At 36.5% G+C, this 21,711-nt stretch overlaps 1 protein-coding gene across 1 annotated transcript in view; it reads right to left on the reverse strand.

The window, feature by feature from the left end:
• The window catches only part of LOC101887617 (DNA fragmentation factor subunit alpha), a 90,594-nt gene that overhangs the window by 67,752 nt on the left and 1,131 nt on the right, over positions 1-21,711 (reverse strand). The gene's annotated exons all lie outside the window — the stretch shown is intronic.

The raw sequence follows: 21,711 nt of genomic DNA on the forward strand, positions 1-21,711 counted from the left end.
GGCTTTTTTGAAAATAATTCCCAGAATCTAAACAAATTAACTTCAAAATGTCGAAACTTTATTTAAAATCAAAAATAAAACCCAAGTTTCCAAGGGTTCTACAAATATTCACAAAACGTATACGCCACATGGTTAAAGGTGAGAAAACATAAATCGCTTTTCTGAATGCCTCAAGTCAACGGCTAGCTTCTTCGCAGTGGAACACAGAAGTTTTAGGTTGACTTAATTCGATTTTGGCCCAAGGCTCCTTCGTTCTTTTCCGAAGAAGAGACAGCCCATGACTTAAGCCAGTCTGAAAAGCCTTTTATGTATTCTAACCACAACTCAAATATAATTTCCTCCTTTATCAAATAAAAATAATTCAATTAACTTGTTGTTTCCCAGAACATAAACAATTATCATTTACCCTACCACCATGGCTGGCGTATACGTGTTGACAACACTTATACGCCATAAAGTTCCCTTTACTTTGAGGTCAATTAAATCTTCTTGTGAGTCGTCTCAATTTTACAAGGGTTAAACCATAATATCTTCATTTAAAAAGGCTCTTTAAATTTTCCAAAGAAATCTGCTTCCCCAAAAACAATTCTCGTCTGCCTCTCTCTCCTCCCTCCCACCACATGCTCAAAAAGGAATTCATGTCTTTATGTAAATTATCTTTGATATGTCCTTTTTTGGTAAATGGAGAACGGAAAAGGAGTGTAAAGTGTGGTACGTTTTATCTGTCTGCCTTTGCTGTGCGGAAACCCACAAAGTCTACAAAGTTTTCATTTACTTAAGATTTAGCCGCTTTAACATAATCATTAGGTGAAGGAAGCAGGAGGAGCAAGGGATAATCAACCTAAATAAATACAACGCCCATTTCTTTTTAAGGTTGCTCCTTGGCTGGCCTTAGTTTTCCCAGCAGATAAAGATTTAATCACAAGCCAACAAAGACAGAGACAACAAACAACTGTTGGAGACATTATCCCCACAAAATCTCGAGACAAAAGGATTAAAGCATGAAGTGTGGCAAAGGAAAACATTAAAGATCCATGTTATCCTTTTGTAACAAAAAAGGACATTTTCGACGGCTATTTGTTAGGGATTTAGATCATTTTTTTTTTGCATAGTTTTTACAAAAGGACAAGAAATGCTGGCAAAGGAGATATACGTGGAGATTATCAACCAAATTTTTAGAGGAATTTTAGACCCATCATCGGCGTTTTTTTTAAATATTAAAAAAATCATAGATATTGAATTTTTTCATCGACGTCCTTCAAAATATTGAAAAAATCAGGAATATTGGATTTTTTTAATTTTTCTTTTCAAGAATCTTCAGTTAACTGAATGTCAGGATATTATTGTAGGGAGCGTATAAGTGCTGTCAATACGTATACGTCACCTAAGATCTCTTATTTTCTTTAAGCTGTTTCCATGGATATTAAAGGATACATGCGTTATGTTTTCAAGCATGTTATGGAATGTTATGGAATTTTTGACCATTTTTTTAATCGATGTTAAGAATCATAGACGTGGGTTTTCAGAGATTGCTGAAGACCACTGCAGCCGAAGTAACCTTTTCAAAGACCATAGGGGCTATCAATTTCGAGATTCCATAATTTTATTGCAATTTATTTGTTCAGGAACTGCCATCATGGAAGCTTTGTAGATCAATTTTTCAAGGACCTTCATAACCTTTACCGTGGTCTTTTGAACGAAATTTCTCTGAGACATAAGTGGGAATTGTTTAAATAAATTTCTTCAGGGACCTTCATAAATTTCTTCGTGGATTCATTGTAAAAATTTTACGAGTACATTCACTGCCATCAAGGGAGGTTTTTAAAGCAATTTCTTTCAGGAGCTATAAATGTAGATTCTTTAGCAATTTTTTTCAGGGACCTTTAGGACCATCAACGCGGACTTTTGAGCAAAGTTCCATAGAGTTCATCGATGCTATATGCGAGATGTTTTAGAAAAATTATTTCTATTTTTAAGGGCCATCACAATTTTTTGCTGGTTTTAAGAGGTTTGGTTTTTCAATAGAACATTCAATACCATTAACAGGGCCCGTTTTAGCCATGAACATCCCTTCGGGGCAATAAATGAACCAAATTTCAAAGCGATCGTAAAGACAGTAATCGGATACTTTTTTGGGTTAATTTTTTAAGGAGTCGTATGCATTATCAAAGTAGACCCCTTAGCTTATTCTTTTCAGAGACAAAGCGAACGGGAGTTTTAGCTTTTTTTTTGGGGGGATATTCGGACTATCAACCAGTATATTTTTACAGGGAACATTAGAGCCACAATAGTAGTTTTTATTTAATAATATTTTTAAGTGCTCATAAGTAGGCATGAAAAGGATTTCCTAGATTTTTTCGCAAGCCTTCGGTCCATTATCGAGGGGCTCAGGTTTTAAGAAGTTTTTTCGGAGATCTTAGATAAAGATTTTAACGTTCATTAGGAGCTCAGTCGAGCAGCTCAGTTTTTAAGAACTTTCGCAGTTTTTTTTTTTCGGAGATTTTTTATCAAAGATTTCACGGTCCATTAGAGCCAGCCTTTTGGGCTGTAGCGCCAACTTTTTCAGGGTGCATTAGAGGCCATCGGGAGGGATTCTTTTCACAAACATTTTCGGTCTCCAGCACGAATCTCTTAAGTTCTTTTCGACAAGAGCCATCTTAGTCAATTACTTCGATTTTTTCGAGCATTTATTTGTACATCGAGCTGAACCACAAACGTGAGATTTCGAGCTAATCTTATCGGCGCCATCTATGTTAATTTTAAAGCTATATTTTATGGAGATCTTCGAGGTCAAAAAGTGTAATACTATTTGTTTTTTTGTCAAATTTGGAGATCCCTCAAACTCCATCAGTAGAGATCGGAATATAAAATTTTCGGCGGTCTTCATTTCATTTTTTCAAGGACTACCGGTTTTTTTTTTTTTTTTTGAAGATTTTATAATCAAAATTTAAAGGATCCATCTAAGCTATCCATGTGGAAGTGAATTTTCTTTCAGGGTCCTTCAGTGGCCAATAAAAGATATTTTTTTAATTTTTGGGTGTCTATCGACCTTTGCGTATTTTCTGAGCTAATTTCTTAAAGGACCACTGAACATATTTTTACATTTTTTACGAGGATTTTTTGAGGTCCTATTGCACAAGGATCATCAGAGTCACCAACAATCAAAACATAAATCTGCATTTTTAGGATATTTTTCAATTTTTTTTCAAATTCGGGTATCCCTCAAACTCTATCAGTGCAGATCGGAAGATACAATTTTCGGCGGTTTCATTTCATTTTTTTCATGGATTACCGGCGTTTTTTTTAAGATTTTTTAAACAAAGTTTTAAAGGTCCACCTGAGCTATCCATGTGGAATGAATTTTCTTTCAAGCCCCTTGAGTGGTCAATAAAAGGGATTTTTTAATTTTCTGGTGTCTACCGACCTTTGCGTATTTTCTGAGCTAATTTCTTAAAGGACCATTGAACGTATTTTTACATTTTTTACGAGGAGTTTTTGAGGTCCTGTTGTTCAAGGCTCAGAACAGTCAACATCCATCCAAACATAACTCTGCATTTTTAGGATATTTTTCAAGGCCGTCCATGTACATTTTTTGACAAATTTTTATGATTTCTTGGAGACCCTAAATGCGGACATTTTGAGTAAATTTTATGGGAATCTTCCCGAAGTCTCCAGGGCTATTACCTTTTACAGTGGCCAAAAAATGGCTCGTGAGCTGAACATATCGCAATATTCCATTCGGCAAATATTGAAAAATGAGCTCGGGGTAAAGCCATTGAAATTCCAAATTCCAAAAATTGCAAGAACTTACACCGCAAAAGAACGAAAATAGACTCAAAACAGCTTCGATTGGCCGAGAGTGGTCAACTGTCGAATTTGGTTTTCTCCGATAGAAAACATTCGTTGTCCAGCAGTTCGTAAACAAACAGAATGATCCGCTCGTGTTTACTTGCCAAAAAGGGTCAGCTGAAAATGTGCATCTTCGGTTCGGTTGGCCACCAGAACTCAAGCGCCGGCCATGAGCCGTGATGATGTGGGCCGCCATAACAGCTGATGGTGGTTCTACGCTCGTATTAATCGACCATGGCATCAGTATAAATGCCGAATATTATCGCGAAAATATTCTGGTGGATATATTAAAGCCTTGGACATGGAAACATTTTGGCCGCATACCTTGGACATTCCAATAGGACTCAGCATCATCGCACTCAGCACGCGCTACCCAAGAATGGTAACAAAACGAGATTCCTCGCTTCATTTTCACCACACAATGGCCATCAAAATCTCTGGATACCATCTGGATATCCGTTGGACTATTGTGTCTGGAGTATTTTGGAAAGCAAGGTTGGCACTAAAAATTACCAAAGTGTCGATTATCTCAAGCAAGCGCTTCGCCGGGCCAAATGGGCCAAAATACCGCAGAGTAACATTCGGGCAGCGTGTGACGGTTTCATTGGCCGTTTAAAGGCCATAATTCGTGCCAAAGCTGACCAATTCGAACAAATCTAAAACTATTCTAAAATTTGATGGTATTTCCGACATTTTCTGCTTTCATTTAATAAAATTTAAAAGAAAAATTAAAAATTATGGCGTGTGACTTTGTTGCAGTTTTTTCTTATATTATTTTTATGGAAAATTTTCAATCCTAGCTAAATAAAAAATTCAATTTTCCCTTTTCCTAAATTTATTTTCCCATTCAGCCATGGTGACTTAAATAATTAATTCCCAACATTTATTGAAACATGCGAAAGAGGGCTTTTCATGGTCCCTTTTTTTATTTGAAATTGACAAACGTTTCCCAAAAGCCTGCAACAATACCATCAAATCACAAAGTGTTCCCTCGGGTTCGCATTGGAAACTCTCGACCGTTTTGTTGGGCAATAAAATAAACTTTCAAGTCGTCTGGCCGGGAAAAAAGGGACCCACCCCTTTCCCCCCATAATTTCGACTGTCTGGTTCATTGGCTTTCTGCTGTTAAATGTCATCAGAGTTTTTTTTGGCCACAAATTAGTTTTCCAAGAATTTAGGGTAGGCGTGTGTCCCCGTATTGGTGCGTGTGTCCTGTGTGTGTTTCTAAGGGACAATAAAATAGGAGAAAAGTTCTTCATCAAATTATTTTGAAAATTCCATGGCAACTAAACAAATCCATTCAAAGGATGCTGACAGAAATCAACTTTCATAGAAAGAAAAAGAAATGAAAAACCCCAGCAATAGATTGTCCTCGGCTCACCTCGTTCTAAGGCGCGAAGGGGCTAGGGGATGTGGAGAGCCTGCTGACTGTATTTTAAAGATAACCTTTAAGAGAAATTCATTCATACTTTAAGCCAAGCCAAGAAATAGCATTGGCTATCAAGCGTAACGACATCCTTATTGACTATCAACAGCGTCTTCAACAATGCCATGAATATGGGGGGCCAAGAAAAAGAGAGGGCCGAGGGTGGTTGGTGTGTTGGCGGGATCCTTTGAAAATTCTATGGCAGAACTATTTGAAAAGAGTTTATTTTGTAGTTGAATGCCTTGAAGCTGGTCAGACAGGCAAAAAAAAGCGACAGACAAAAAAGAGAATAGAGAAAACAGACTGGTGGTGTATGGATGAAAGGAAAGACATATACACACACCCACACACAGAGAGAGAGAGAGACAGACACACACACACCGTCTAATGAAAGCCAAGGAGTCTAGAAGTGACTCCAAGTATTTAGGATTTCCGTTTGTGATAATGGACGTTGCTATAACGAGCATCTTAAGATATTTATGAAAAACAATTTGCATTTAGTCGCCAATAAGTGAAAATATAATTGGGCAAAACTATTCACAAAGAAATTTTGAATAAAGAACAATTTAAAAAAAAATAACACTTAAAATTTATTACCAGCCGGCGATTCAATAACAAATTGAGAAAAGGAGGAGGAGTGGAAGATAATTAGAAATTTCAGGATACTTAATAAACTCTTTCTTTAGATAGGTCTTCAGTGTCATACTATTTTATTCCAAGCTTTTCAGGGTCCATCAGAGTGAAATTATTCAAGATTCGGCAATGGCCATCAAGAGAGACTTATTTCGGAGGTCAAATTGTTTTGATTTAATTTTCCAAAGACTCTCAGACGATTTTTTTTTTTTTGAGATTTTGTTATAAATGTTTTCAGGGGTCAATCAGATCCATCCAAGTGGATTTTAAAGTGAATTTTCTTTTGGGGTTCTTCAGAGGCCAAAAAGAGGGATTTTTCCAGTAATTTTTCGGACCATTGTTGCGGATTTTCTGAATTGATTTCTTCGGAGATTTGTTTAAACAAAAATTTTCTGGGTCCATCGAAGCCATCTACGTGGATTTTATTGTCGATGTTTCAGGTTGCATCTGAAGTCGTTATTTTTAGCATATTTTTGAGGGTAGGGGATGAGGTCATTAGCCCTCCATTGCAATTTGTTGCGCTCATTTCTTTCAAAGTCATGTGACTTCGTTGGATCTTGATTTTTTCAAGGCATTTTATTAGGTTCATCAGGTTGACTTTGCACTTTTGAACTACCAGGGCAAAAGAGGGATTTCCTAGAGAAACCTTAATTCTGATGAGCAGAATTGAAGATTTCCTATGGGACATCGCTTTCCTTCAAAATCCACAATCAAACCGGCCTGTATAGATTGTTCCCCATTAAAAATCCAATTCTGAATTGAGTTTTTATACCCTCAGCCATATGGCTAGAGAGGGTATATACCATTGGATACGGCAAAAACGTGTCTCATCGAAATAACGATTTTAGACACTAGGTCTCTTTGGACAAATCCGTTTCAGGATTTTCAGAGTCGATCTAGTGATGTCCGCCCGTCCGTCCGTCCGTCTGGCTGGTGTACATGATAACTCTCGAAGAAAGTATCCGATTTTTTACAAACATGGTACATCGTAATATTATTGTCAAACTTAGATCGAGTTCGGAGATGGGCAATATCGGTCCACTCCTTCTGGTACCTCCCGCACAAAAACTAGACACTTTCCAAAAAAATATTTTACGGCCTAGAGGGAGAAAGAATAACCCAATTGTGCTCCAACTTTGTAAATCCTAATATTTGCATATGTGCTAGGTCAGGTGCGAAAATGGAAAATATCGTTACCCTCCTTCTGGTACCTACCCCACAAATGGTCAAAATTTTGAATAATTACAACTCTCATAAAATGTGATGTAAAAGTCCGATTGTCTTCAAATTGCACATATCACAATATTTTCATTAATCCAATGTCTGGTGTGAAGATAGAAGATATTGGTATACTCCTTCTGGTACCTCCCCCACAAGGGGCCAAAATTTTGAATATCAATGAAGCTCATAAATCGCGAAATTAACATCCGATTCCATTCTGAATTGGCACATCTAAGAATTTCCTTCAACAAAAAATCTGGTGTAAAAATGGTAGATATCGGTCCACTCCTTCTGGTACCAACCCCACAAAGGGTCAAAATTTTGAATATCCATGAAGCTCATAAAACGCGAAATTAACATCCGATTCCACTCAGACTTGGTACGTCTCATTATTTCCATCGACACAAGATCTGTTATAAATATGGTAGAGATCGGATCTTTCCTTCTGGTACCTCCCCCACAAAGGGTCAAAGTTTTGAATAACTAAAACGATTATAAAATCCAAAATAAGCATCCAGTTTTCTTCATATTCCATACATCTCAATATTTTCTTTATACCAAGTTCTCTTGTGAAAATGGTAGATATCGGGCAACTCCTTCTGGTACCTCCCCCACAAAGGGTCAAAAATTTGAATATCCATGAAACTCATAAATCGCGAAATTAACATCCGATTCCATTCTGAATTGGCACATCTAAAACTATCCTTCAACACAAAGTCTGGTGTAAAAATTGGTAGATATCGGTCTACTCCTTGTGGTACCTCCCACACAAAGGGTCAAAATTTTGAATATCCATGAAGATCATAAAACGTGAAATTAACATTTGATTCCAATCAGACTTGGTACATCTCAATATTTCCATCAATACAAGATATGTTATAAAGATGGTAGAGATCGGACCGTTCCTTTGGGTACCTCCCCCACAAAGCGTCAAAATTTTAAATAACCAAAACGATTATAAAATCCGAAATATCCGTCCTGTTCTCTTTATATTTCATACTTCTCATTATATCTTCACAAGATCTGCTGTGAAGATGAAATATATCGGTCCTCTCCTTCTGGTACCTCACCCAAAAAGGTTCACCATTTTCAATACAATTATCTGTCATAAGTTGCGAAACAAGTCAGCGATTTTTCTAAAAATTATCACCTATCTCACATAAAGTGAAGGAAGAAGGCTATATCGACTAGTCCAAACCTGGTACATTGCAATATTTATAGCACATTTATTTAGGTCCGTTACGAAATGGACAATATTGGCCCATTCCTTCGGAACCTACTCCATAGAAAATAATCATAACAGAAGTTAAAATATTTTTTAATTTTCCAATATGGGCTGGGGGTATACATCTGTAGGTAAACCCGACTTTTAGATTTTTTTTTTTTTTTGAATTTAATAAATTTTTTCATATCCCGGAAAAAGTGCAAAATCATATTTTTAAAATTTAAAAAAATATCACACCTTGTAGGTTTTTGCATGTATGTATGTGTGTAGTTCCCTACGGTCACTCACACACACACATCATCACTCATATGTAGTTAGTCATTGTCATTTGCATATGGAGCAATTTTAAAATCCATTATCCTTTCGCTCAGCCCAGCAAAAGCGGCTTGCTTCAGATGGCTTGGATTCAGCAAATGACGTTTATCAATTTACACACACAATGAAATCCTCACACACACACACACTGGCAAGTGCACTTCATAGCCGGGAGCCCAGCAAGCAAAATCTATCCCCCAAATCACTTAGAAGTCACGCCTAAGCGATTGAAATCATCGCGTTTGATATCGCTTTCTCACCCCGGAAGGATCGTCCTTTGGGAAGAGAAGAACCACGCCCGCGATAGTTTTTTAAAAATCGCGGAAGTCACTTCCTCGATAGTTATTGGAAGTGAAAAAACAAAAAAAAATTTTTTTACTCCAGACTTAAGCATTTATTATTTTTTTATTGTTATTGTTACGTTTTCCAATGTTAATTTACATAGAACTCTTACTTATTAGATGAAATATTCAAACATTTTTTTTTTCGTTTTAAAAATGTGATGTCTGGATTGGGAATCGAACCGAGGTGTTCAGAGAGCAAAGCCGGCATGCTTACCACTGCGCCACAGTGTCTTATATTCCTCAGGTAGAATAAAGTCTTATTTATGTTCAATTCGTAAATGATGGCAAACTATCACTGTTTTATCCGATGGTAGTCACTAGATAGTGTCTGCACACGCGACACCTTCGTTTAACTTTCTTGACGCCACTAAGTAGTAACTACGTGACGATAGAAAGTAGATAACAATAGTTTTGTTATTGTAAATGTACATACTATCGCATTTAATAGGATTAGAAGCGTCGCAGAAGTGGCATCTTAAAATGGAAGTGAGTCAGACACTTCCAAATGCTTGCTGGGAGATGACTCGAATTGATATTCAGATGGCGTTAAATGAATCAAACGAAAAAAAAAACACACACACGGTGAAATGTCATTGTATTGGTGAGTGAGCAGTTTTTGAATTGGTTGTTGTTAGGAAATTTAATTTTGAATGACAATCGTTGAAAAGTTGTTACATGCTGGACATGTCAGTGGGTAAACATAAACCTACGAACACACACACACAGACATACAAATGTGAGCATGTATTTTTTGCTATCAAATGTTGACCTCTGTTGGTGTTTTTTTCTCTCTCCTGGTATTATTTGTAAATATTTTTTTTTTTTTGAAATAATATCTCTTCTCCATTCACAATAGTTGATAATTTAAAATAAAAATTGATTTTTTATCTAGATGATGTAGCAGCATGTTTTTTTTTTGGGTATTTGGCCAATGCAAAAACAAAACGGAACGGAATCCACAACAAGAAATTTAATTAATTTAAGGGAATTATTCACAGCATACGTTGGAGTATTGGCAAATTGTTGTTTATGAGAAAAATTTAAAAAAAATAAATAAATAAATAAAACGAGAACATGATATTGGCAATGGACCAATAAAAGTGCTTGAACGTCCATTGCAGTACAGGACAACTGGGCTGATTAAAATTTTCAATAGCGACACCTAATCTCATTGTTAATTTGAGCCCTAGACGTCAAGGTTGTCTCTATATAAGACTAATGGCCTAAAAAAATCTGAAAGACAGATGGCGTTAAATTGGACGAAAATATAATCTAGATTTCAGAGCCTAAAAATTTTTGACATAAAATATAGTCTCCAGATAGCCTGCTTTTTTCTTCGGAATTTTAGATATTGTGGCATAAGAGATTCGTTTCAAAAAGAAGCTGAATGACAGATGACGTTAATTTATTTTTTCCAAAAAAAATCCAATGGTAATCTGACCACTAGATGCCGCAAATGATTTTATATAAAATTTGAGGCTTAAAACCCTGGACGATAGATGGCACTAAATTGGAAAAAAGGAATCTAGATTTCAGAGTCTGTGAATTTTTCACATAAAATTTGGACTTCAGCTATTCTGTCTTTTTTTGAATGTTTAGAATTCTTGGCTTTTGATTCTCTCCAACACTCCGAAAAGATGATGAAATACAGATGGCGTTAATTTAATTTTCTTAAATATAAAATTTTAATATAAATCTGAACACTAGATGCCGGGAATGGTTCTATATAAAAAAATATGGCTGTAAAAATCTAAACGACGGATGACGTTAAATTGTATTCCAAACAAAAATTGGAAAAAATAAATCTAGATTTCAGAGCATATGGATATTCCACATACAATTTAGGCTTCAGATATTCTGTTTTTTCGAAAGCTTAGAAATCTGGCTTGGTTCTCTCCAACACTCCAAAAGAAGCTGAAAGACAGATGGCCTTAATTTATTTTTCCTAAAAAAAATCCCAATGCAAATCTGATCAATAGATGTGGCGACTGATTCTACATAAAACATACGTCTGAAAAACTCTGAACGATAGATGGCGCGAAATTGAAATGTAGCAAAACATTGGGTAGAAGAGGAATCTATATTTCAGATTCTGTGAATTTTCCACACAAAATTTTAACTCCATATATTCTATTTTTTCGGAAGTTTAGACATCTTTCCTATGGAGATTCTAACCAACTCTCCGAAAGAACCTGAGACACAGATGCTGTTATTTATTTTTCCTACAAAATTGCAATATATGTCTCAATGAGAATCTGAACCCTAGATGTCGGGAATGACTCTATATAAAACATGCGGTCTCTCTGATGACGAATGATCTGTACAGGACATACGGCTGAAAACCTCTAAAAGACAGATGACCCCAAAATGAAATCCTAAAAAAAATGGGGAAAACCTAAAACTGGATTTCAAGGCCTTTGCATTTTTGCCCATGAAATATAGTCTCCATATGTTCCGCTTTGTTTTTTCTTTCCTAAAAAAAATTAGAAATCTGGAATTTAAAGGCTTATCTTCGACATTCCGAAAAGATGCTGAAAGACAGATGGTGTTAATATATTTTTCCTACAAAATCTCTATATAAGTCCCAATGAAAATCTGAACACAAGATGTCGCGGCTGATCCTATATAATACATACGTCTGAAAAACTCTGAGCGACAGATGGCGTTCAATTGTAATTCTACAAAGAATTGGGGAGAGTTAGGAATCTAGATTTCAGTCTGTGAATTTCCCCATAAAATTTAGAACCTAGATGTTTTATTTGTTCGGAAGTTTATAATTCCTGGCTTTAGAGGTTAGTTCAAATCCTACGAAAAGAAAACCTGAAAGGCAGATGGCGTTAATTGTATTTTCTTAAAAATTCCAAATGTAGGCCAAATCTAAATCTAAACGATAGATGTACGAATGACATACGGCTGAAAATCTCTAAAAATGATAAAAAATAGGAATCCAGATTTTAGAGCTTATACATTTTTGTTCTTGAAATATAGTTTAGACCATATATTCTGCTTTGTATTATCTTAAAAAAAATTAGAAATCTTGACTTTGGAGGTTCGAGATGGCGTTTATTTATTTTCCCCAAAAACAAATCCAATGTAAATCTGAACACTAGATATCGCGGAAGAGTCTATATAATGTAATGAAATCCTTTAATATTGGCGAAAAAGAAGAGTCTAGACTCCCGCATAAAAGATTTTTTGTTTTCTTAGAAAGTCTATAAATCTTAGGCTCGCTCCGACACTCCGAGAAAAGCTCAGAGCCAGATGGCGTTAATTTATTTCTCTGAAATACTCTAAAAACTAGAGCTCCAGAGATCGTGAATTTGTTATTTTTGTTGGTTTAGGATGTAGATGGCATTGCTTGACTAGTAAAACTTAAGATGCAGAGGTCAGGATTAATCCCTTTAAATTTAGATTATAGAGATCGTTCATTTGATGAGTGTCTTTAAAAATGTCTGGGATATGTTACCGAATATTGGCCAAAAAATGTTCTATGAAATCTTTGGCTAAAATATAGGATTTTGATTAATTGCCTTACATCTGAGATATAGAGGGCGTTTATTGGACGAGTTACAATCAAGATGTCTAGAATATTTAACCCAAAATTAGTAAACAAAATATCTTGGATTTTTCTAACTGATTTTTCATGAGTTGCCTGAATGATATAATTAGCATGTAAGGGGTTTTTGCTACTCAGTCCAGTCTGACTATGAACTTTCATATAAATCTGGAGGTCGATTTCCATACAAAATTTTCTATTTTGACTTTCCTCAGTTCTTACCATTTCTCAGGAGGACAAAAATAACATCTTCTTCATTCGTCTCCTACACAAAAACCACCTCATACAGCTGTTCCAATCCCATAGACCCATACGTCCGATAGCCACGTTTTTAAGCGCCATTGTCCTTGTCAACTAATTTTAAAATATCTTTAAAATGAAACGTGCGGAGAAAAATACAAGGAAACGCTTTTACGGAATATACAAAATAGTAACATAAATATCCCCTGGGAACAACAAGAAAAAAACACAGGAAAAAACAGAAGCTTCTTTGGGTTATTTTTCCTGGAATTCATTTATCTTGGAATGGCATTCGGCTGATGTGCCAGCAGATATTTTTTTTTGGAATGCATATAGTTATTTTTATGCATACATCCGTACAGACGCAATATTTATGCAATCCATTAAATCATTTTGCAATCATAGACGACGTGTACGACATATTTGCTGTGGTGGAAATTGTTACTTGTTTCGGAGGCATATTACGAGGGGTGGCAGTAGAAGTTTTGGGAGAGGAATGTAAATACTCATAGATTTTCATTTTTCAAATTGATTAAGGACATTTTTTTCATTTTCTCATATTTCCATTTTGGAAAACTTTTACCCTCCACCCCTCGTACAACTAATATTTTATTCAATGATGTGTAAAAATGCAGATGGATTTTTGTATAAATTGGCATTTACATAAATGCCAGGGTAAGGACGGATATGCATAACTGGGGGTTATAAAAAAAAGTAAGTGGCTTATAAGTAATAACCAGCTAAGTGAGCATTTCTAGGTGGAGAAAGGGGGAGAGACAGTGGGGAAGGGAGAGAGAGAGAGAGAGAATTGTTCTAAAATAGAAAATGGGTTATGGCGAATTTGGAGCATATGAATGCTAAGTTATTTTTAACAATTGGATGCTGAATTCTTAAAAAAAAAAAAACAAGTTAAAAAGTATCACTCGGTTTTATGGGCTTCATGGATATTTAAAATGTTGACCTTTGTGGGGGAGGTACCACAAGGAGTGAACCGATATATCTCATATTTACAACAGATCTTGAGTCGGTAGAAATAATAAGATGAGTGAAATATGAAGAGAACCGGATGCTCATTTCGGATTGTGTGACCATTTTGGTTATTCAAAACATTGACCCTTTGTGGGGGAGGTACGAGAAGGAATAGTCCGAACTCTACCATCTTTAAGACAGATCTTGTGTTGATCCTAATATTGAGATGTGCCAAGTCTGATTGGAATCGAGTGTTAATTTCGGGATTTATGAGCTTCATGGGTATTCAAAATTTTGACCCTTTGTGGGGGAGGTACCACAAGGAGTGGACCGATATATTCCATCTTCACAGCAGATCTGGAGTTAGTAGATATAATGTGATGTGTGAATTTGGATTTTATAACCGTTTTGGTTATTCAAAACTTTGACCCTTTGTGGGGGAGGTACCAGAAGGAATGGTCCGATCTCTACCATCTTTATAACAGATCTTGTGTTGACCGAAATATTGAGATGTACCAACTCTGAATGGGATCGGATGTTATTTTGGAGTTTTATGAGCTTCATTGATATTCAAAATTATGACCCTTTGTGGGGGAGGTACCACAAGAAGTGGACCGATATATTCCATCTTCACAGCACATCTTGCGTTAGTAGATATAATGGTATGTGTGAAATATGAAGAGAGCCGGGAGCTTATTTTGGATTTTATAACCGTTTTGGTTATTCAAAACTTTGACCCTTTGTGGGGGAGGTACCAGAAGGTGTGGTCCGATCTCTACCATCTTTATAACAGATCTTGTGTTGATAGAAATATTGAGATTTGCCAAGTTAGAAAGGAATCGAATGATAATTTCGGGTTTTATGAGCTTCTTGAATATTCAAAATTTCGACCCCTTGTGGGGGAGGTACCAGAAGAAATGGACCGATATATTCCATTTTAACACCAGATCTTGGGTTAATAAAAATATTGCGATTTGCGTAATTTGAAGATAATCGCACCCTTACATCACATTTTATAAGAGTTATAATTATTCAAATTTTTGACGCTTTGTGAGGGAGGTACCAGAAGGAGTGGACCGATATTGTCCATTTTTGCACCTGAGCAAAATCGGATTATCCTTTCACTTTTTGTGCAAAAAAAAAAATTTTGGCCTTTTGTGTGGGAGGTACTTCATGGAGTGTACCGATATTGTCCATTTTCGCATCTGACTAAGCACTGATTGAAAAATTAGTATTTTCAAAGTTAGAGCAAAATCGGTTTATCCTTTCTCTTTCTATGCAGTAAAACCTCTTTTTTGAAAATTTCGACCTTTTGTGGGGGAGGTACCAGAAACAGTGGACCGATATTGCCCATCTACGAACTCGATCTAAGTTTTACAATAATATTCCGATGTACCAAGTTTGGAGCAAATCGGGTACTCTCTTCGAGAGTTACCATGCACACCAGCCAGATAGACGGATGGACGGGCTGACATCGCTAGATTGATTCCAAATGTCCTGAAACTGATTTGGTCCAAGGAGACCTAGGGTCTAAAAATCTAGGAAATGTTTATCTTTTTTTCAGCCAACGGGAAAACGGAAGCATAACACATTTTGACTTTTTTCGAGCAGCATTGCCTGGAATCCCAAATATGCAAAATCTGTTTGGAGGGGGGGAGGGGGATAACATATTTCATTTCAGGCATTATGTATTATTAAATATTGAATGGAAGCGAATTTCATATTCAATTTGAAATCATTGAAAATGGGTTTTTTATGAGGCTTTAAAGTAGAATATATAGGCATTGAAACCCCCCGGTGGGGTTGAATTTGATTTTTTTTTGTGTTAATCCACCCTGGCTAAATTGATAATTCCAAAGCTGAGCTAAAGATTTTCCCTGGACACCTTATTTCATTGAAGCCTCCTATGTTCCCTTGTTTAATTTTTCTAAAAAAAAAATCCATTGCATACTTTGTGGCTCCTTTTTGTTGATGTTGTTCATCATTCTGCCATGGGCTTTTGACAAATTTCCTATGGAAATCTTGTACTTAGCTGAGCTCTATGGAACATTCCCTGGGCAATATTTATTTAGCCTTGCTGAATTAATGATTCCGTTGCTTTTCTTATTTTTTCCGGTGAAAATTGTTAGGCCATCATGGGTGGTGTATGTGTTCTATTTTTATATATTTATTACTTTTTACCTGAGATTGCCACACGCTCACGTTTCGAGGCTTTGTTAGCCTCTTCCCCCACCATTTATGTTTCATATTTATTTTATTTATGGTCCTCCGCTTTTTTTGCATTACCAAGAATAACAATGAGTAAGAGCAGAGCTAAAAATATTTGGACTTTGGGGGAAAAAAGATGGTGTCTCAAAACAAAAAAAAAATTAAAAGCCATTTTAGCTCAGCTTTACATGCCGGTGTGTGTATGTGTGTGTGTGGTAGTGCTCTTAAATGCCAATCAATTTCAAATTTTCCTGTTTTCATATTTATGGATTATTAATTAAAACCAGCTGGTGGTGGTGCTGGCCGTCGATTTGCCTGCCTTTAATCGTCGCCGTTGCTGTGTCATTTGATTGGCATTTTTCCATTTCGTTAACTGACAGATGTTACAGCTTTGAAGTTGATTTGCCCTTTGCCTCCCATCGCACCCTACCCCCTTCAAATTTGAAAAAAAAACAACTCCAAAGCAATTAGTATAATTAATTGAAAAAATCCATTGCATACTTTGAGGCTGGTTGGTGCTTTGAAGGTAAACATTAATATGATTGGTGTCGGATCATAGCCTTTTGATTTGGTTTTTTTCAGATTTTTCTAGTCAAAAGTAATATGTGTTGCATACTTTTGGGCATGCCATTTGAGATTGAAGTAATCTTGAGTATTCTTGAGGGGGAATTAATTAATATAGGGTGAAAAAAGGGTGAATAGAAATTTCCTGTGGAAAATCCAAAAGAGAAAAAATGTTGCATATTTTTTGGCATATCACTTGAAATTGATGAAAACTCAAGCATACTTAAAGTAAGTTAATTAATTTACAACAAAGGGTGAATAAAAATTCCACCGTTAAGCGTTTTGTTTTTCAAATCTTAAATCCTACGTGGGGGAGGTACCACAAGAAATTGTCCGATCTCTAACATCTTTAGAACAGACCTTGTATTGATGGAAATATTGAGATGTGCCAAGTCTGAATGGAATCGCATATTAATTTCGCGTTTTATGAGCTGCGTTGATATTCAAAATTTATACCCCATGTAGGGGAGGTACCAGAAGTAGTGGACCGATATATTCCATCTTCACACCATATCTTAAGTTAAGAAAAAAAATGGGTTGTGTGAAATATGAAGTGAATCGGATCCTTTTTTCGGACTTTATAACCGTTTTGGTTATTTAAAACTTTGACCCTTTGTGGGGGAGGTACAAGAAGATATGGTCCGATCTCTACTATCTTTATAATAGATCTTGTGTTGATGGAAATATTGAGATGTGCCAAGTCTGAATGGAATCGGAAGTTAATTTCGTGTATTATGAACTTCATGAATATTCAAAATTTTCGACCCTTTGGGGATGAGGTACCAGAAGGAGTGGACCGATATATCCCATCTTCTCAGCAGATCTGGTTTTAGTAAAAATAATGGCATGTGCGAAATTTGAAGAGAACCGGATGCTTATTTCGTATGTTATGATCGTTTTGATTATTTAAAACTTTGACGCTTTGTGGGGGAGGTACTTGATGGAGTGGACAGATATTGTCCATTTTCGCACCTGACCTAGCACAGATGCAAATATTAGGATTCGCAAAGTTGGAGCAAAATCGGTTTATCTTTTCTCCGTCTGTGCAGTAAATTGTCTTTTTTGATAATTTCGATCTTTTGTGGGGGAAGTACCAGAAGGAATGGCCCGATCTCTACCATCTTTATAACATATCTTGCGTTGATAGAAATACTGATATGCACCAAGTCCGAATGGAATCGGATGTTTATTTTGCGTTTTATAAGCTTCATGGATATTCAAAAGTTTGAACCTTTGTGGGGGAGGTACCAGAAGAAGTGGACCGATACATTCCATCTTCACACCAGACCTTCGATTAATAAAAATAATGTGACATGTGTAATTTGAAGGTAATCGAACTTTTACATCACATTTTATAAGAGTTATAATTATTCAAAATTTTCCCCTTTGTGGGGGAGGTACTTGATGCAGTGCACCGATATTGTCCATTTTCGCACCTAACCTAGAATTGATGCAAATATTAGGATTCGCAAAGTCAGAGCAAAATCAGTTTATCCTTTCTCCGTCTGTGCAGTAAAACATCTTTTTTGATATTTTCGACCTTTTGTGGGGGAGGTACAAGAACGAGTGGTCCTATATTTCCCATCTCCGAACTTAATCTAAGTTTGATAATAGTATTACGATGTACCAAGTTTGTAACAAATCGGATACTCCCTTCGAGAGTTATTGTGAGCACCAACCAGACAAACGGACAGGCGGACGGACGGACATCGACTTCAGATGTCTTGAAACGTATTTGTTCCAGAGAGACCTAGGGTCTAAAACCATTATTTTCATGTGAACTAACAAAAAAAATGTGCATACTTTTGGGCATGCTATTGGAAATTAAGCTTGGGCAATGTTGCATACTTTTAGGCATTCTGTTCGAAAGTGAGCAAAGGAAGTTAATATAAAATTAAAAAAAAAAGATTTATGTTTGATTTTAGTTCGAAATTAAATTTTCTTTTAATAATTTTATTTAAGGGCTTGAATAGATAACTTTGTAAGGGGTGAGTTGTCTCTTTTTATTATGACATTCTCACATTATCGTGGTCGATTGAACAAATTAATTTTACATCTGTGGATGTTTTATGGCGGCTGGGAAAATAATTATCTTGGAATATAAATCTATAATTAACCTCACCTAAAAGTATGCACCAAAATTTTGCCACTCTAAAACTAATGCTCTTGTTTATTTTCGGCTTCTTGTAAAGTTAAGTTAATTTTTAATTTCCCTTTTTGTTTTGGTTGATGTTATTCCTCAATTTGTTTTTGTTTCAAAAGCCAATGGCAAAAATAAATAATGATCAAATGTCGTTACGAAATTTACACAAAAATTATAATTAAATGTCAATTATTTTTTCAAGGAATTTTGGAATGTCACCCCTGGCGATAGGCAATACAAATTAAACTTTGCCATAATTTTCAAACTCCCCACTCCTTAAGAAAAAAAAAAAAAACCGATTCACCTAAGAACTTGGAAACTACGAATCTTTTATTAACTTGCCAACAAAAGGTAGGCAAAAACCTAAAGGGAAATTAGGCAAAGTGTCTGTAGCTAACATCCAACCACTAGGCTTACTGAATAACTTGACTGCCAGCCAGTCAGCCATCTAGTCAATCTAGGGGGCTATGGGGCTTTTTTGTTTTGTTTTTCTTTTCCATAATCCAACAAATCCATCAGAGAAAGGAGAGTGGGCGCCAAACAACAATTGTCGCAATCCATCATCACAAACCAGACAAACTAACTACGACGGCAGGCAACGCCCTTTCAGCCTTGAAGTATGGCACAGATTTTTGTATAATTTCCATTTGGCATCGAATGCCGCCACAGACAGAAACAGAAAAAAAGAGAAAATTAAAAATACATATAATTGGCCATTTAACACACACACTCTGCTTGATTTGCAATACAATAAACTTAACAACAAAAACAAAAACGACAACAACAACAATACCATTCATTTGCCATCCACAATCCAATCCATTTGATTTCAATTCTTGTTGCTCGACTGTTTGTGGCTATTGAACCGCTTATTGTTCTTATTTACCTTTACCTTTATTTCGCCTTTAATGCCAAAAACAAAATGAGGAGCTGGCCAAAAATCGACAAAAAAAAAGAAACCAAATGGTAGGATTTCTCTGGAGCTGTGGTGGTGAGCTCTGTGGTGTACGACTATAGGCAGGCCATGATTTTCAGAGCTATAGCCATGTTGGTACTGCTGCTATTCACTTGAAACCAACCGGCTGGCAAGGACAAACATAAGTATCTCTGTGAGAGCGGGAAAGGTAGAGAGCGGGTAAGTGCGGGATCGACTGTGTGTGTGCGAAATAAAAATACCTTTCCAAAAAAAAAAATATTGTAACCGTTCATTGGAATTCAAACAAACCATTGAAGTCTTATGTTTGAAGTGGTTGGGTTATGGCGCTGAACAAACATTGTTGGCTCAACAGAATTTTTGTATGCTGGCCAAAAGTTGTTGTTGTTTTTTCAGCAATCTCATTCATGCATTCACTCATTCATTCATCCAATAACAATGTTCTCAGGCGAGTGGTTGAGAGATAGAAAAAAAAAATAATCACTTTTTACACCAATTCAGCTGCGAGAGGTTGAAGAGTTTCCATAGAAAAGCCAAACTGAAGATGGCCGATATAGACCCTTATTCAGTAGGGATGAAGTGAAGATGTCCCAATTCAGAAGATTCCATAAGAAGGGGGATTCTAGAAACAATACAGATTTCCCTGGAAATTCGGGAAATAAAACAGCCAGGCTGAATAGAAATTTAAACAAAAGGGAATCTCTATTCTGGCAGGCTGAATAGAAGTTTTCCTAAATGGGGAAAATCTCTATTCAGCCAGGCTAAGTAGGTGTATTCTTAAAGATTTTTTTCCAGCTTGGCTGAATAGAATTTCTCCCAGAAGAAGTTCTCAGCCAGGAAAACTTATATTCAGCCATAGAAGATTTCAGAATAGAAGTTTTCCCACAAGGGAGATCTCTGTGCAGCCAGGCTGAATAGAAGTTTACCTAAAGGAACCTTAACCATTTTTATCCTTCCTACCGCTTTCCTATTTATAGGAGTGCAAATAAAGGGTGAGATGAAAAAATTGCAACCAACTTCCGATTGCTGTCATTTATAAGCCACTCGTCCGACAACTGTTAAAATTATTCCAGTGACAGCTCATTATAATGTTTACAAGCATCCGAAAGCATTTTGCTGAGAAATTTCTAGAAAAAAAGTTCTTCGGGATGGAATTCAAGCGCGATAGTGTGATTTCTTTATATTTGGCTGGAAAACCACAAGTGGCTATCGTTAGAGCACTGCAGCATTAAAATGTGAATAAATCTTTTGTGTCTCGTACCATCGCTCGTTACGTGAGTTACAGGTAGCGTAGTCCGACGTCAAGGAATTGGACGGAAGAAAACAGCAACATCAGCAGAAATGGTTCGGAAAATAAAGAAGCGACTTGATCGAAACCCGCGTCGCAGTGGCCGAAAATGGCTCGTGAGCTGAACATATCACAATATTCCATTCGGCAAATATTGAAAAATGAGCTCGGGGTAAAGCCCTTGAAATTCCAAAAAGTGCAAGAACTTACACCTCAACGGAAAGAAAATAGACTCAAAAGAGCTAAAGTGTAGCTTCGCTTGGCCGAAAATAGGGAACTACCGAATTCGGTTTTCTGCGATGAGAAAACATTCGTTGTCCAGCAGTTTGTAAACAAACAAAATGATCCGCTCGCGTTTACTTACCAAAGAGGTCAGCTGAAAATGTGCACCTTCCGTTGGCCACCAGAACTCAAGCGCCGGCCATGGTGATGGTGTCGGCCGCCATAACAGCCAATGGCCGCTCTCCGCTCGTGTTAATACGTGACATCAGAATAAATGCCGAATATTAATGGGAAAATATCATGGAGGGTGTATTAAATCCTTGGGCATGCAAACATTTTGGCCGCAGACCTTGGACATTTCAACAGAACTCAGCTCCATCGCACTCTGCACGCACCACCCAAGAATGGTTAGAAAATGAGGTTTCTCCCTTCATTTCCAGCGCACTATGGCCACCAAAATGTCCGGATACCAATCCCTTGGACTATTGTGTCTGGAGTATTTTGGTAAGCAAGGTTGGCACTAAAAAATATCAAAGTTTCGATCACCTCAAGCAAGCGCTTCGCCGGGAATGGG

This window comes from Musca domestica, unplaced genomic scaffold, assembly GCF_030504385.1.
Source record: "Musca domestica strain aabys unplaced genomic scaffold, Musca_domestica.polishedcontigs.V.1.1 58, whole genome shotgun sequence".
Lineage (NCBI taxonomy): Eukaryota > Metazoa > Arthropoda > Insecta > Diptera > Muscidae > Musca > Musca domestica.